This window comes from Camarhynchus parvulus, chromosome Z (genome assembly GCF_901933205.1).
Source record: "Camarhynchus parvulus chromosome Z, STF_HiC, whole genome shotgun sequence".
Classification (NCBI taxonomy): domain Eukaryota; kingdom Metazoa; phylum Chordata; class Aves; order Passeriformes; family Thraupidae; genus Camarhynchus; species Camarhynchus parvulus.
The window spans coordinates 32,500,015-32,516,537 of record NC_044601.1 but is presented as its reverse complement, the minus strand read 5'-3'; the positions used below and the strand labels follow the sequence as shown (position 1 = coordinate 32,516,537).

The 16,523-nt window shown below is 38.3% G+C and overlaps 1 protein-coding gene across 1 annotated transcript in view; it reads right to left on the bottom strand.

Moving 5' to 3' along the window:
* CDC42SE2 (CDC42 small effector 2) overlaps positions 1–16,523 on the bottom strand; it is an 83,122-nt gene that overhangs the window by 38,143 nt on the left and 28,456 nt on the right. The window lies entirely within an intron of this gene.

Here is a 16,523-nt window from a genome sequence, read left to right as displayed (position 1 = left end):
ACACTCTTTGACAACCACTTGACATAAATAAAACCACAGGAAGACAAAAAAAAAAATTACAGGTGTTAGCATCTGAATTTAACTAGGCTTGCTCCAAAGCTCTGAGTACTATTCAAGAAGAATGGGGGGGAAAAGGGTAAAAAAAAAAATTTTGTTCAAATCATGACCGAAAATCATGCCATGCCATGTTATGTCCCAACACAACATGATGCGCCATAATAAGCACATGTAGGCACAAAGTCACAACCAAGCCCACTAACAGTACTTTAGTCTCAAGTACTTCAAAAGAAAAAAACCTTCCAGCTGTTCTTACTATAGGAGATTCATCCCATGAAATACAGGAGTATTTTAATTTAGTTTTTTATGCCTTAAAGGCTTTGAAAAACCTATAATTTCTTTCAATCCTGCAAGCTGTAAGTAGAAAATTATAATTTCTGAATGTATTTCTAAGACTTCTTTCACATTTTGCACTTTAAATTTCTATTGTAGCCACAATATTTCATCTTGATGATGACTAAATTAAGTCATATGGCAAACAGAAATGAGGGGAGGAAGAGGATTAAGGGAGAGGCTGAGCTCGTGCACACTTATACACACTTACAGCTGTAGCAACCAGAGGACACTCTCCAGCTCTCAAAGGAAGTGAGAGATGTTTTCATTTGCCAGCCTAATTTTTTGAAACAAACCATCTACAAGAAGCAAGAGGTTTTAAACAAAGACAACCTACAGAGAAAGTTACTTCCATTCATGAATTTTGTATCAAAAACTTTATCTCATCAGGGCACTGAACTTACAGAAGCACTCGTCCTCCATTCCCCCCTACAAGAACAGACACTTCTGGGCACTTGGACACGGATTTTAAAGCAGCAATTGTCTTCTGCACTTTCAAATCCTGAGAAACTTGAGCTGCAAATAACTCTTGCCGCACAAAAGCCAACACTCGCCATCAACATAACCTGCATGAGGCTGAAATTCTTTTTTCATTTCCTCATAATCTTCCCATATTGGTTCTGCATTAGTGCCTCCCAAGTCCCTTAAGGTTTAGTTTCAATACATTTAACAGTCTTCTTCAAAGTCTAAGTTAGGCTTTCTTGTGCATTTTTAAACCCTGAATGCATATGTCCTGACTCTGTAAAAAGGCTATTTTTATTCATGTCTTTGTGATGCAATTTTTCACATTATTACTAAAATCGTAAGGCAATAGGGCTTGATTTTGGGATTACTGGTCATCAGGAGTAAGTTCTTATTTTTTGCCCCTATTAATACCAAAATGGTTTTCACTAGTATATTTCCTAAAGCAACTTAGAAATAGCTTGTACTTCAAACCAAGCTCAACACAAATGAATAGCCATGAACAATTACTAGTATTAGAGCAATTTTCTTCTGAGTTTAAGGTTTGAAAGACTGTTGAAAACAGGGGAATAGTATGAAGGTACTATTTACAGCTTACTTAAAGGAGACGGGGTGATTTTTTAAAATTGTAGATGTTGCTAATAGTACAGAATCTAGCTTTAGGAATAATCCCATCTTTCACTGAACAGCTCCAGTTTTTGTGCTTTCAGTTTGTAGGAAGTCATCACAAGCTCCCCTGCAATAAATGTATCCACCTGGCATAATACATGGCAGAGCAACAAAAGATACAGGAAGGAAACCACAGCAAGTTTCTAAGGAGAAATACTAGGTTTTCCTTATCAGGCTGTTGATAGCATGAGAGGGAGATGTAAAGAAGGGGACAGCAGGAAAGCACGCAATTCTGTCAAGGAAAGTACTGGTCACCAAGTGTGACAGTAAACACATTTGCAAGTGCCAACTGTGACCTTAAAGCAGAAAGGCTTTAAACATTTTTATTTTATTTTTTTTACACTCCTATCTGCAACTGCCTGAGTTTTATTCTGTAGCCCTTCACTTATATTTATTTATTTCACGTGAGGGATCCAGCCCTTGAAAGGTCCTTACTATTTTGGGCACAGAGCCAACAAATGAGACAGTACCACTTAGTCACGTTAAAATTCATCATATCCAGTTATTTTCAAAGCTTCCTCCTGTCTTTAATTAATAACTACATTTGATATATATGGGTTCAATGCACCTTTCTGAAAGAGTCAATTCATAGCTCATACTATTCCCCACACTTACATGCCCACAGCAACCTACTTCTCTTGAAACCTCAGCACTAACAGTTCTGCACTATGAAAATTTAGAAAGACCTAATAGAAAACTAATAACCAAAATTTTTTTACTAAATAACAGGAACCCAAACCACAGATTTAATAAATATGTTCTGTCCTACCTAAAACATAGTCCAGGCATATTTTGCCCTACCTCCAAAAACAGCCAGGTAAGAACAAGTGAGAAGCCTTTGAGAATTCACTCGTATGGTTTAGAAAATCTGATTTCATACTGACTTCCTATTTGCATGAAAAAAAATGCTGTTAGATAAAGTTTTAATTGGTCAATAACATTTTCTTCTTAAGTGGCAAGTCCTATAGAAGGAAAAACAATGCTTTTCTCAGCTAGCCTCTTTGTTACTTCTAACAGGTAATACCAGTCAGGGAGGAAAAAAATGAACAGGGCAAAGTAATGGTTCAAGGCAAACCATCAACAACGTACCACTTCTGTAAAGAATGGAAAGAAAGAAACCACCCAAAAAAACTAACATTCCTGAAGAATGCCCAGTTATTATTATTATTGCCCTCTTCTACAGTAATGATGGGGAATCATCAACATTGGCATCCAGCGAGACCATAATTTTAAAAACGGTGCAGCATTAGAGAGAATGGAACAGTCTATGCTCACAACATACATGGCAGACCACACAAGATACTGAAGGGACCCTCACCCTTAGTACGACAACAGATAAAAAGCATTACTCAAAGCATTTAAAATGTTCTTTTTTTCCAGGGAAAACAGGAAACTAACACATCAAGGCAATATCCAAGGGAAGTTTGGGACTGAGGAAAGGACTAAGCGTGAACAAGAGAAGAAAGGCCATTTGAAGTGCAAGAGTTCACAGAGGCAAACTCTTAACAGTACAGGAAGTGTTCCATATAAAAAATATATCACTATGGCACACCACTATTCCAGACTTTAACCAGCCACTGTAAAACCTGTAAAAACTGTGGTGCAACACAAGTCTGACGTTGTACCTAAAGACCTTTTAATGCACTTCAGTAAATTATTGCTGCTACTTCCATTGTCCCAAATGCCTGGTGTGCAGTGCCAATTTACATGTGGACACAAGGTACTCCTATTTTTTTATTCTAGTTCTGTGAAAAGCATGAGCCAGGTGACAACCCACAAAAGGCTGGCTCCCCATTCACCAAAGCTTTACATCATTTAAATATTTCAACAAAGAAAGAAACCACAGTTCATTGGCTACAAGTTACACAGGGATCTTTCATTAGTATTACACCTTTTACTGGTTAAATGATTCTCATGCTAAGTAGTTCACATGCTCAGACTTTCTCCTGAGTCCATAGGTTTTTTTTAGTTCATGGGCTGTTGGTCGGTGGTCCCCATCTCCCTCTGTCAGAATTACTTTTTACTAGTTGGAGCTGGTCTCAACACAGTTGCTGTGTTTGCTTTATTAGTTTCTTCCTTATCGTAGGAGTCATGCCAAAAGTCCTTGTGGGACATAAATTCTGCTTTGTTTTTGTCCACTATCAGCAGTACATTCTTCTCCTCAAGCTTTGTCAACCTCCCCCTGGGTCTGAGATCACAGAAGAATGTCGAAGCCTAAATCCTAACAAGGCAATTCTACATAAAAGTAATTTATCTAATACCTGGACATCACTTCACCTCCCACTTGAGTGCAAAACAATTATGAGACCAAGTGCAGTAAGCAAAAGCAGTCTCACATTTTGTGGGACTGGATAAGTCAATGTCACTGTTACCCCATGAAACTACCCAGGATTCTCATGGGGCCATGTGAAAAGCCAGATGAATTTTCTCTGTTCAAGTCCTCCTTGGCATGCCACAATGCATGCTTCAAATAGCTAGAATGTATCAGCAGGATGTCTCTGCTTTAACTTTCAGTTCCACAGCTTGCAAAAAACAAAACAGAAATAGGTTTTTATTAAAAATGCAACAGAACTGGGTATTTTTAACCTGCTATGATTTAAGCTCGTTTAGATGACCTGAGCTCTGTATATGCATCCACATGTAGGCACATGGGATATGGCTTAAAGAAACTTAAAAGCTAAGACAAATCACATTTTCAAAGATACTTTGGGTCACTCTAGAGCAGAAGTGCAGTTTAGAACTTCAGGAGTGGGTACTCAGAGAAGTTGTAGGCAGAGACTTGTGAGCTCATGCAGTCATTTTTTCAAGCGTACTGATTCCCAAGAAGCAGTACATTTTCTTGTCACTGCCCAGTGTACTTTCAGAACTCATTGAAATGACCACTCTGCAGCTTAATACAGGTGACATCTCTTGGCTTCAATGTCTACCTCCATTACTGCTTGCTCATTTGAAGAGTGCTCACACAAGAACCACACGCACACAAGTCTAAATCAGGCTTTGACTGGTCTGAAGTGGTATCAGTTTTTCCTGACCAGACACTTGAGAAAAGTACACTGAACACTCGGTTCTTTTTACACGCAGTCCATTTTCAGACAGAAATTGGTACAGAAATATCACCCAAGTTTGGCAGGAAAAGCAGGATGTAACTGAGGCATATGGCAGAGCCAGAAAGCAAAGAAATTTTAGAACTTGTGAGAGGTGGCAAGTGCTAACTGGGCCTGTTTAGATTTCACTTTAAAGATAAGCATGGGGAGCAGCACGAGTACATTCACAAAGCAAGTCTCATAAAGAACGCTAAAGTCAGAAATCTGCATTCATGTAAAAATCGTCTAAAGAATTATGTGTGGTTTCAGACCACACCATGTAGAGAAGAAGAAAATTGGTAAAATGTTTGGCTTTTTCCTATTCTCCATCAATAGTCAGAGATTAGGCAGCACATTAATGTGTAACATACAGCATAAAGTGATGCCTAGACAGGAGGGTCAGGTTTCACCTTTTCCTAGCAGTATACAGTAGTAAATGGTTTTCTCCCCTGCCTTCAGACTTCAGTTGCTATAGGTATGTCTGGATTTTCCTTTGCCTGAAGTGACTTTAAGAAATGTCACTTAAGGCAAACAAAAATCCAGACATACCTATAGCAACAAAGAAATCTCGTCCAAGTACCATAATTTAAGTATGCCATAATGGAGGTAAGAGTGTCCTAATTCTGTAACACTTAAACAAGGGCAAAGAAAACAATGAACTGAAATACAGCCCCTGAGAAGCACACACAGAGAGCTCCCACACTTCCACAGCACAGTAAACTCCTTTCAGCCACATCTACACACAAGAAACCCACTAAATATTGTGACTGCATGTGCGTGCACACGTCCATACAAAGCCACACACACAACCTACAATTAGTAACTGCAGCAATCATAAAGTATTTCATTCCTATGGCTAAGGCTCTCATGCTATATCCAGCAAGTATGAAAATCACCAACTAGAAAGCTAATAAGCTTTTGCCTCTACAAACTTCAGATAGCCAGCTGGTATTAAGGAGAACAACTACCAATTGAAAAAAAGGTTTCTAGGGATACCTAATTAAAAAAAAACCAAACATGTATTAGAGTTGTAGTCAGTATGAAATAACATTTTTCAGTTCAACAGCACATTTTGATTTTTTTGCTGGAAGGAACATTTGTTTTTCAAAAGACAATGAAATTCAGAAAAGGGAGAAAAATCAGAAACTCTTCAGATTTTTTTATACACACAGTTGCTCTCACTCAGGCATTACACATGCCCAAAGTTATACCTCCTTACTAGCAATAACAGCAGTACCCATACAGGGTTGTTTATGATAGAAGAAATACTGTAATTTCCAAAATATCTTTTTTGGTAACTAATCTTCAAATTTCAGCTTGATTCAGATAAAGCACATTAATAAAATGCATATTAATTAAAAGGAATTACTGTTCTTTGCTTCCCTCTTTCCAAAACTGAAATTCACTGCAAATGATCCTTAATATTGAGTTGAATTTGAGTATTTATTTTACTCTTTAAAGTAAGTACTTGATCAAGAGAGCTCATGCTGCTTACACTGATAAAAATGTTTACCTCCACAGAGTATGAAAAAAATGCAACTACAAACAAAATCTTAAAAATCCTCACTGACTTTCATTTTGTGACAGATGCTTACTAATTTTTTTCTTAGAGATCTTGTTTTTTGGCACGTCCATGATGGATGAACCCATTCTGAGTGAAGAGGCTTTGATCCAGACAGACATCATCAACAAGAAGGTCTGACTGAAGTCTGTCCTGCTGTGCAGAGCTCTGCTAGGCCCTATCTTCACAGGAACTAAGGAATATAGGCCATGTCCTGCCACGAGCTAACAGAAACAGCCTGAGCTGACTGTGATGGTGTCATTCCCTCAGCCTTATCTTCTCCAAGCTGAACAAACCAAGCCACCTTAACCACACTTCAGAATTCTTGCCCTCAAGACCTACCACCATCTTGGTCACGCTGCCCTCTCTAATAGCTTTAGATATAAAGATATTTAGATATTTAAATTGTGTAACCCAAAACCTAGCACTCAATGTGAGGCTGCCCCAGTGCAGAGCAGAGTGGCACCCTCCCTTGCCTGGCTGCTGATGCTGTGCCTGATGCACCTCAGGACACAGCTGACCCTCCTGGCTGCCAGGGCACTGCTCACTCATGTTCATACTCAACTTGCCAGAAAAACCAAGCCCCAGATCTCTTTCCAACTCCCTTTCTGGATGGTTGCTTTTCAGACTCTTGCTCCCCAGTTTGTATATTCAAGCAGCATTACTTTGGATCAGACACAGAATGTGGCATTTGCTCATTTTACAGTCCATATGGCTGGTGACTGCCCAGCTCTCTGGTCTATCCCCATCTCTCTGTAGGGCCTCTCTACCCTAAAGGGAGTCCACAGCTCCTCTTAATTTAGTATAATTGGTAAAGTTACTTCATGTAGGACAATTTACTTAATATCTGCATTCAGAGACCATTTCTTAAAACACGAAAGAGCCCTGTCCTTAAGACACAGCCCCATGGAACCCCACTAGTGACAGGTCACATCAGTCTGATGTCACCCCATTCACTGCAGCCCTTTGTGCCTGACCCATGAGCCAGCTGCTCACCCACCACGTGATGTGTTTATCCAGCTGTGGGCTGGACATTTTCTCCAGAAGGGTCCTGAGAGAGACGGTATTGAAAGCTTTACAGAAATCCAAAAAAGATTACATCAACTGGCTTTGCTTGGTCAACTGAGTAGGTTACCTTGTAAAAGAAAATTAAGTTTGGTAAACAGACCTTTCCCCTCATAAACTCATGATGGTTGTGACCAATGACTGCATTGTCCTTATGATGTTCTCAATAACATCCATACGAAGTACTGCAGTGAGACTGACAGGCCTGTAGTTACCACTCCTTCTCACCTTTCTTGAAAATTTGGTTAAATCACTGCTTAGTTCGCATTCAATTACTGCTTAATTGATTACCATTTAATTTCCATTCAATCACTGATTAACAGTAATTCACCATGTAATCACTAATAAAAGCCTTTTAGTTAACATTATAACCATGACTTCTCTAAGTTCACCTGCCACTTTTTATTTTATACATCAGACAATATGAACAGCTTTACCAAATTAAGTTCAATAATAACTTATTAAAATTTAGAAAAGTAAAATAGAAAACCAGGTAGTGATGTCTAGCTTTGAGCCGAAAAGACACTATGACATCTTTCCTACATATGCAGAAAAATAACTAAGAACATATAGCCAGCTTAAAATAAAAACACGTGGTGCACAAATTTTCAACACTTCAATGCAATTTCATTGAAGATACCAGAATTATTGACCTAGTTAAGAAGCAAAGTGCTATGCAAAGAAGGAAATCTCAAAATGTTCCAGAAACATTTTAACAAAGTACATATTCTCAGCAGAACAGTTTCTGCTGTTCTGCAATCTGAACCCAAAGGAAACTAGATGGTCTCCTCAGAAATGAGCTGCCTATCTTGCCAAGGAACACTGACTTGGGTTCCCTGTGTACCCACAAAAAGGTCATTGCTGTTAAAAATGTCCATTTGGGAAATGTCCTGTGGGTAATATCTCAGTGGCAGAGTAAAACTCACCTGGAGTTCTACAGTCAGTAAAAAACCACTGCAAACCTCAAACAGTTTGACTTTCACAGGAAACACCACAAACAGTGGTCTATGGCTTACCTACACTGACAGGTATCCAGGGAAAGGAAAACCTAGAATAAACCTGTCAAGACTACAAGCCATTTTTCCTAATAGCTTTAAATTAGCTTGTTCCTAACAGTAAATCTTAAACAGATTCATTTCAGCTCCCGAAACCGAAAGCTGCTGACAAAGCCATAAACAGCTTGCAGTACTTCACTAAATATGGAAGAAATCTCGCGCCTCTCAATTCTTAGCTTCTCACTACAAAGAAGTAAATAGGTAACGTGAAAAGCATACTCTGACACCAAAGTAACCACAGGATGACACTATTTGAACTCTGCAGTGAACTCCTAGTTATAGCAACAACTCCAAATATAGTAGACAGAAAATACAAGCAACATCCTCTTAAAAAACAGGCATATTCACAGATAGGATATAATTTGATAGATGTAAATTCAGCCTGCCAACAATACACTAATAAATTGCAGATGATCCCATGTCACAAACTCCCCTATCTATCCAAGAGCCTACTAACCGAATGTGTTTAAACATTAAAACATGCTTCATAGCATAAAAGACTGCTCTTTTATATTCTGAGTTTTGGGGGTGTTTTTCATAAAAACAAAAGAAATCAACCAAACCTCAATTTCTTAACACTGTCAAAATTATATTCCTATGAAATAAATTGTGAAAAATATGATTTATCAATTGAAGAACCCTCTGTTCTCTGTGATGCAAAGTATTTTCTATAAGTTACATTAATAAGCATGAGAGGACTGAGACATTATACCTGGACATTTCTTGTTCTGTTCCTCAGAACACAACTAGAGAAACTGTCCAGGATACATCTGGATTCAGCACATGGTGTCTTGCCTGCCTTCAAGATAACAACTTTCTTTCCTGGTTGTGTCTATTTCACCATTAGCTTGGAACTTTTCTATGAAACAGAAGCATTTGGTTTGCTTAAGATCTGGGCTGTGTGACAGCAGGGGACAATAAGCAGATTGGCAGGCACCCTGGCAAGATCTGGAGCAGGTTCTTGGCCAAGGGGGCAGCCACTGGGCATCCAGCTGGCTCCAGACTTCACCCCAGGAGGCAAGCCCTGGGCCAGGGATCTCACACAGCCTTCCAACCCCCAGGTACAGCCTCGTGGATGTTATCTACCTCTGCAAGCAACCTCAATGCAGGTAGCTGATGTTTATAAAAGCTGAAGGAGGAAAATAGATGGATATGTAGGTTACTAAGGTTTTATTTTGCTCCCCACAAACAAAACCTGATTCACCTGAATTACATTTACCCATTCATTCTGACCGCAGAAGTACTTCAGCCAGCTGGCTCTGATACAGTCATGCATCTGCTGTTAATTCTCTTCCTTAAAAATGAATTTTGTTTGCTCTTAAGCATATTTTGCACCAGAAACACCCTATTATTTTTTTCCAGTACATTCCAGATTAAGCTCACATCACACAATATGAATTATATTCACTGGAGGCAAACATGACATTTGCAAAGCTGAGTCATGACAGCTGCTAAATACAACCTCTTTTAAAGAGGATTTAAAGAACACATTTTTTTAAAAATCAATTAATCCAGGGACTGCAAAGGTAAGCTGTTAACCTTATTGTTGGTAGAAGATGTTTTCTGTATGCTAAAACTTAACTCACAACAAAGTTACCTGCTTCTCCATTAAATTCAGTTAGAAAAACTCTATATCCTGCTACCCTGTGCTCAGAATTTGATCTTCTGAATGCAGAGCAAAAGACAGTGCTTGTGCTATCTGGAGTCCTAATTAGACCCCGATTTCATTTAATAAAAATTAACAAGGTGCCCAGCTCTACTTATCAGGTTCATGTTCTTGGACTGATCGGAGAGCTCTATTCTGAATTAGTAAGGAGCCATCACAACAATATAAAATGTTGCCAAAAAATCTTAACCACACAGAAGAGCCCACAAAGAACCACATCACAATCCTCCCTGCCCCCAAATAATGGTATTTAATTATTTAGCTCAAGGCCAGACAGCATTTGCCGCTTAATTCCTTTTAGCTTTCAGCTACTCAAGTTTCCACACAAAAATTTTTGCCTTTGAATGTCTGTTCTTAACATAATGCACAGGTTAGAGACCAATTTCTTAACTAAGAAATCAGAAAACATATTCTGGAAAGGAGGAAAAAAGAATGCAATGAGGAACACACTGGATATGAGGCTAGATCTGCCCGTGGTTAGACACACTATGCCTACAGAAGAGGTAGATGTTTAGCTGCCTGAGACGTGATCTCATGCAAAATCACTGCACTACACTTCATCCACATCCCATGATGGCACCTCTGGAAATGCCAGGTGTGGCTGTGTGTGAGGGAGCTGACTTGCACCAGCAGAGCAGTGCTAGCTACCCCAGACAGAATTCTGGAGCAGACTACAGAAAGTGAGTCTGGACCAGCTGCTGCAGCTCCCACAGACAGACATGACCCAGACTGGCCAAGCCTCAGAGCAGAGCCTCTCCCAAAATGCCTCCCTGCCCCTCACACATTCTTGTACATCCACCCCTTCATGGCCATCCCTGTAGGGTTGACAGCTGGGCATCCAGAGTTAATCTAACTTTGTTTTTTAAGATGTGATAATTGCAAAGTAGAGTCATGCCATATGGTCTAGCTAAAAATTAGTTCAGACAAGTGTTTTTTCTCCTGAAAAATGCAGTGTATTACTATCCAGCACAAAGAAATCAGAGTTGCATCATGTCAAAACTAAGCTATTTCCATATAATCGTAACAACAACAAAAAGAGGTACTTAAGAGATCTTGAGTTTGGCCTAAGTAAATGCTCTACAGTAGCACTGTGCTCATAAATTGCTTCTCTTGTAAAATATTGAGTTACTTGTCAACAGCTACTACATAGCACAAACAAGCTCAGAGCACGTTGCCAAGTCAGGCACATTGTAGGACACTTGTCTGTCAATTTCACAGAAAGACACTGTTGCTCTGAAGGGGAAACAGAGGTGCCTAAACTGAGCATAGATGTGGGTTTCTCATTTAGTTGATGCTAGCTAGAAAGTCCTTTATTAACAGAGTATTTTTAATCACTGTGAACAATGAAGAGACCAGTACAGTGTTTCCAACAATAAATAAAAAAAAATCAAAGTTAAATTACAAAGGATAAACATGAGATCAAATTATCTAGCTTATTTATCAAACATAGGAGGTTTTTATTTGCATGGTTATGCTTTCAGATGAAAGACGGAAGCATAAAACAGAACTTTAATTACAAAAATAATTATTATGTCCAAAACAAAAAGGACATTGTTCATATGACTGGGTTATTACTTTCTTCTAATGCTGGTTTGCAAAACAGCACTTTTGTACTCTGACACACTGACTCCAGGCCCCCGTTACTCCATTAAATCAAGTTAAATGGTATAGGGGAAAAAACAGAAAGCTATTACCAAGATACATTTCCCGGAGTTAAAAAAAAAAAAAATTAATTCATTAATGATTCAAAGACTTTGCCAAAACTTTGAAAAATAGTACCAAGCAAGTAACCAGCTTTTGCTTTTTCCCTGAACAGGCATGATTCATCATCCTAGATCCAGTGACTTCTTTGATATAATTTGTGGCGTCAATTTTGAGATAGAATTGTCACAGCAAAGGCTGGTAGTTACTGTAAAAAAAACCCCATGCATTTATATAAGGACTTGTGAGCATAATCAATCATCATGAATTCTATTTCTAGTATTTAATAGGAATTAGTTTAATTGCTAAAACATAACAAACAAGTAAACAGGAGGCTCATGGCAGGTATAGGCTTTAAGGAAGTCTGACCTCTCCCTCTTTATGTGCGTGGGAAACTAAGGCATGCAACAATTGTATTTTAAGGCAGCCAAGAACATTCATAGTCAACTTTGTTCTAAGCACACACATTTCTACCATTTTAAGGATTTCCATGTGTATCTTCTCCCAGAGATAAGGCATTGGAACTGCTCACAGATGCTAAAGACAGAGATCCTTTCAACAGGCCAACAAATATCTACTAGTTTTTGAAATTCTGTGTGTTAATATTTTACAATTTTATGAACAGACGTACTAACAGTAAAATATGCTACCTTTTCCTAGAAAGCAACACATATATGCGTCAGCAGAAGTTGTTCTATACTCTGCTCACAGAACTCTGCAGTTCATTGAATAGCATGCCTTGAAATAACTCCCACTGAATATGCACTGCTGATTACTTTAATGTGTGATGTATTTAAAAAGAACTCTACACATCTGCCTTGGTATCTGTTTTCATTGCATTCTAGCAGTACAACTATAAAGACATATTCAGACAATTTCATGACAAAATCACATTATTTTTAAAAGGAATCTTTTCAGTTATACAGTTTTACTGCTCAGAACAAACATAAAAAGTGGTCTTCTGCATGCCTGTTAGTAACACACACTGCTTCTCAATTAACATAATATTCAGAGAAGACCAGGTTTAATCCTTCTTTAAGTGGAAAGACTGACTGAAGTAAGGAAATATAATATGAATATGCTGCAGTGGCTGCAGTGTCCACGGAAACTACTTTTTTCACTAGAGGGGCAAAATTACAGTATCCACCAGGCGATTTAAGAGTATATACTTATCAAGCTTTATGTACTCTTAGCAGCATCATTCCCCTTATGTCAATCTTGTGTATTTATAAAAGCTCTGCAGTATCCTCAGCAGCTCTTTGACAAAACCATCTAACAAACCCCTAATGGATTCAGGGAGTCTGTTCTTTAGGTAACACTAATAAAACACACACACAGTTGTTAGAGCTGTCAATGCTTACTTGCCAGATACACGCCAAGCAAAACGTAAAAGAAGATTTGTTCTCTTTGCTACAAATAGGCAACAACACAGGACTGTAACTGTGCCAGATAACACTTCATTTTTCACTGTTTATTAATACAAGGATTTGTGCAAGTCACTAGAATTTCGTACTCTAGTTTGAAAGGGTTCTCATGTGGCATAACAGGATTTTTAAATGCCTCATTTTTTTCTCAAGATACATACATTATATCTTGAGATTACGTACAGGAGTCAAAAGCCTTGTGAGACAATGCACAGTAGAAAAACAGATTAAAAAAAGTCTGGAAAGAAACCTCGGTTACTAATGCTGACCTACGGAATTTACCAAAAAACCTAATAAGATCCTGGTTTCTGATGGATATATTTGCTACAACTGCATTTCTTTGCATAACTGCTCTTTACCAAGCATTATTAAGTTGAAAGTATATTTAAAAAAAACCAAATATATAGTTAAGTCATTGGTTAATTTGTGTCCAATAACATTCTTGTACTGCTTCATATTTACCTAAATGTTCATTTCTTCTTTCATGTTTGAGAGTTTCATCTTATTTTGTAAACTAAGAAGCAGAAAAAACCTCCCTGAAGTTTGAAACTTCATTGTGTAGATAAATGCCAGAGAAATTAAAGGTAACCTGCCTTGTCTAGTTGAAAACAGAAACAGTGATAAATGGGCAGGTGTGCTTCCCATCTGAAAAGGCCTCCACAACACCATTAACCACTACTCTACACAAAGAAACATTAAAGTAATAATTGAAGATCTTGAACCTCTAGTCCATTTGTATAATTTTTTAAATAGGCATTCAAACACCATTTGAAGAAAAGAAGTGAGGCAGTAACCATTAGTGCCCTTAGAAAGTTATTCTGATGATTGAGCCATCTAAGTCTGAAAAATATGCCCCTTCATTTCCTCACAGCTCACAAGCACTTTCTCATCCTGCCCTCCTTCCTTAAGTTTTTGCCCCTCTTTCTCAAAGAATATTTTCTCTATCTCCTCACTTTAAAAAGGCAATATACAGGAAGAAGGACAAATAAGCATCTGAATAGTGTGCATATTGGGGAACTAGTGCATCACTAGCCTTTTACTATTATTTTCATAATGAATGACATCCCACGTAAAGACATACAACACAGACTGTTTTCTTTGGAATAAATTAATCAAGGCTTTATAGTAACTTTCCCTATTTCACAATTTACCTTGACATTTTTGCCATGAACGCATTCCCCATATGTTTTGGGTTTTAAAAAAATTAATAAATATTCTGTTGCTCTTGTCTATGTATCTAGCTTCTGTAGGATGATCAAACTGGTACAGCTCAAATCTCAAAGAAATAAAGATACCAGAGTGACAGACAATGCAGAATTTGGGAAAAGTAACCCCCAAACTACTAGGCATATTCCTCAAGATACTTGCACTAGTATGCTGCCGTTCAGGCTGAAACTAATGTTAGAATTGTGTGCAACTTCTATCTTTCTGCTGGTGCTTCAAACAAACAAAACAATAACCCTCAAGGTGTATCAAGCTACACAATTCTCAGTCTACTAGTGCTTTTCCTTCTGTGCTGTCTGTTCTTCCCTTTCTGCACTGTGAAGCAGGCACGTTAGATCCTGAGGACAGTAAGGGTAGGAGCCAAAAGTTAGAAAACAAAACAGAAAGAACAAGCCAAGCAGTCCTTTCATGCTGTGTTCAGCTCTTTATGCAGTGATGGTGATAAACAGCCATTGAAAGAGAACTAGGTTCTTTTTGCTACTGAGTCCTTTTATACTTATGTTCCTACAACTTCTGTTTCTAGAGGAGCCTGTGCTTTCTGCTTCTGCTCCATGTTGTCCAGGTCTCCACACTAGCCCAGCACAGTCTTCAGACATTTCTCTTACCTACCTCTTGATTTCTCCTCTTTCCCAAGAATAGCTGTTCTTCTCCATTGAACACATGTGGCAAGGAAAAATTATCCATTAAATATTAATTTCTGTACCGGTAAAAGTAGTATCTACTTACAGCAGGTGTTATCAGCATGAAATAAAATCTTATTGCTGTAAGATGGCACAGTAATGAAGTTACATTCTTCTCCCTGTTGTGGGCACTTCAATTTGGCGATCACATTACCGGGCAATATTTGCTTATCCACACTGAATGAACGCTTTCAAGTACAAAGACCTCACTCTGAAGAATTTGTTTGGTAGGGAGGAAGGGGGAGTAATTAGATTATTTGTAAGAAAACATATTTGAAAACAGTATCAACAACTGTGATACACATCAGAGGCATACTGTCTCCAAGCAATCTCTCTTGCATTATATCAGTTACTTACCTGCTTGCCAACAGGTAAGGAAGGCAAACAAAATACACAACATACTTCCCTCTAGTCCCCAACCTTCTGACTTAAGCAGAAATCCTAAGTGAAGCCTAAAAAATAAACAATGCTTAGACTATAGTATTTCTCATGCCAAAACAATGACAAGTCATGGAGTACTTCTGCTGATAACTTTAAAGTTCTGAATAACAAATGTGAAGTATAATACTTGCACTGCCTCACCATGAAAAGAATGCTGCTTCCACACCGAATAAGAATCTCAATAAACATAAGCATGAAGACTCAAGTGTTTCTCACATCATTCAAAATCATTTACCCACTTGAAACAGGGAAATACAAGTTCCTTTACTCAAGATCAGCTACAGATTTTTCAGACAGCCAACACAACAGGCAGTTTTTTCTAACATACGCGACAAAGTCATAAGGAAAATGGTAGTGACAACTATTGCAGCTCTTTGTATTGGGAAGGATTACCACGTTCCTTCAAGACCCAAACTAGCCACAGACAGCACAGTAAATTACAAGGCCTAGCTCCTGATGGACTTCATATCTTATGCTTTCAAGTTTAAGCCCAGAAAACAAACTCTTTTCCAGAACCTTCTACACTACTCTCAGTATCTGGTGATTCTACTCTTCTGACAGGTAAACTTATTAACTAAGTTATTTCTCTTGGTGACTATTTAGTGCCTTGGACCACAAGGTAAACATATATTCAGAAGCATCTTCCTGGCTCCAACTGTTATTATGGTGAAACAAGACAAACCATAAGAATTTCCCAATATACAAATCCACTACTTTTACTGGTATCCATGGTACTGCCATGGTCAGCACATGCTTCCCTTTCAAAACAGACGTAGTCTCATTTAACACAACAGAACTTTTCCCATGCCTTCATTGCAGCAATGCAGAGATAGAAACCACTGACTAATACAACGGCTTCAATTTTTCTCAAGAACTACTGTGGCAAATGACCACAAAAAAGGCATTACACAAGTTTTGAAAAGACAAAAATAGCCCAAACTAGCACACTGCCTTTTACAAAAGAGGTACAGTGAGAGATTTTTTGACTTTGAGAGAAGAGGTACTATTTTCTTTAGCTCTATGGAGACGCTTTCCCCACTCTCCAAATGCCTTAAACTCCTAAGAAGCTTTGCAAACACTTTTGAAAAAGACATTGTAGTAT